The sequence below is a fragment of the Prionailurus bengalensis genome, chromosome C1 (assembly GCF_016509475.1).
Source record: "Prionailurus bengalensis isolate Pbe53 chromosome C1, Fcat_Pben_1.1_paternal_pri, whole genome shotgun sequence".
NCBI lineage: Eukaryota > Metazoa > Chordata > Mammalia > Carnivora > Felidae > Prionailurus > Prionailurus bengalensis.
Genome location: NC_057345.1, coordinates 116,367,376 through 116,369,188, shown reverse-complemented (window position 1 = coordinate 116,369,188; position 1,813 = coordinate 116,367,376). Strand labels below are relative to the sequence as shown.

At 44.8% G+C, this 1,813-nt stretch overlaps 1 non-coding gene across 1 annotated transcript; it reads left to right on the top strand.

Moving 5' to 3' along the window:
• The first annotated feature begins 900 nt into the window (after window positions 1-900).
• Window positions 901-1,010, top strand: LOC122482314. The gene has a single exon (XR_006297106.1). It is a non-coding gene; the product is annotated as a U6 spliceosomal RNA (small nuclear RNA).
• Window positions 1,011-1,813: the final 803 nt, after the last annotated feature.

Here is a 1,813-nt window from a genome sequence, read left to right as displayed (position 1 = left end):
AGAGAGAGAGAGAGCGCACATGCAGGGGAGGGTCAGAGAGAGAGAGAGAGAGAACCCCAAGCAGACTCTGCAAGGTCAGTGCGAGAGCCCGAAGTGGGGCTCACACCCACGGACTGTGCGATCATGGCCTGAACTGAAATCAAGCGTCAGACACTTAACCAGTTGAACCAACCCAGGCATCCCAACTGCTTCTTTGATTTTAGAAGTGGTAGACTGTTCTGGTCTATAAAGCCTTTCTCTGCCTGCGTGTGGTGAGCTCAGCGTAACAGGTGTACGTAAAATAACGCAGATCAAATAGGTGACAAACTAGACAATATTCTCTTTCCCAACAAGGAGGGAAAGAAGGCACGACACCATCACCTGCCATTAGAAGAGCTGTCTGAATCACTACGAGGTATTTCCGAGTCTACCACCATGTTTTGGCATCTATTGGGAAAGCTCTCACTGCAAACAAAAGGTTAATAGTTTTGCTTTTCCAGCTGTTTCACTGGGGCCAGATGTCTGAGTAGCTCAAAATACTTAGCTGCATATTAGGGCCACACAATCTGCTGCTGCTTGTCAGGAGAGCTGTTAACTTCTGTAGAATGTTGCTCTGAATGCCATTAAGGTTTGAATTAAAATAAATTTGCTAAGTGGCTTGTTTATTGGTGCGGGGACAAGAATTAGTCTAACGGAAGCAAAAGCACATGATTTCCTTTCTACCTGATCTGAGGGACACTCTCGGGCTTGATACCGACCCTCTCCGCCGTCTGTGTTCCCTGGCTGGCTTTAGCAGTTCTGCAAGTTGCCTGCACAATGCCGTATGCATCCCCAAACCTACTCTCCACGTGGAATCTTATACAATGGAAAGAATTCTTGGAAAACCCGTTAGGGGTTTATGCTCATCGAGAGTACTGTTGTGTGCTCGCTTCGGCAGCACACGTGACTAAAATTGGACCGACGCAGAGAAGACTGGCAGGGTCCCTGTGCAGGGGTGACACATAGATTCATGAGAATAGTGTCCTAACAGTGAACGATTATCTACTGTCCTACAGATTATAAATGATAAGATGCCATGCATGTCTTAGATTTGGACAATCTAAGTTCAAAGTCAAATTTAAGTCAAGTTTGAGTTTAAATTTAGTGCTTAGCTCTTTACGTACTGTATCTGCAGGCCACATCTCACATCTGGCCCATTTGCATACATTGTTCTCTCATTTATTCCTTATAATTATTGCAAGAGGCAGTTATATTTGCTATCTTCATTCTCGTGAAGGGGAAACTGAGACGAGGTACTGGTGACGCTGGGATTGAACTGTAACTTAGTTAACTAATTCCATGGGCCAAGAGTTTTGTATTGTTTCTTGCTTGGATCAGTACAGATTGCTTCCTCTGTGGCAACTACTGACAACCGCACAAATAAAGGTTTTGGTGCTGCGACTGGCAGAGAAGGCGGGAGCATTTCGGAGTTCAGTTCCTAGCTGAGCGAGGGCCTGGGGGCCTGAGGAAGCAGCCTAGCTTCGAGGAGGTTCTCAGGATCAACACCTTCTTTCTGCCTTCTCAATGTGTTTGGCAATTGCCACAGTGAACAGTTCCTGTCATTTTCACCTAAGATATCTTTGAATTAGTCCCATAAGCTGTTTACACATATTGATGCCATATGACTTGCCCCTTTTCAAAAGAGAAAAATACAAAACTTGTAAGTTTTTCTTTTTTTTATTAAAAGAATTTTTTTTCAACGTTTATTTATTTTTGGGACAGAGAGAGACAGAGCATGAACGGGCGAGGGGCAGAGAGAGAGGGAGACACAGAATCGGAAACAGGCTCCAGGCTC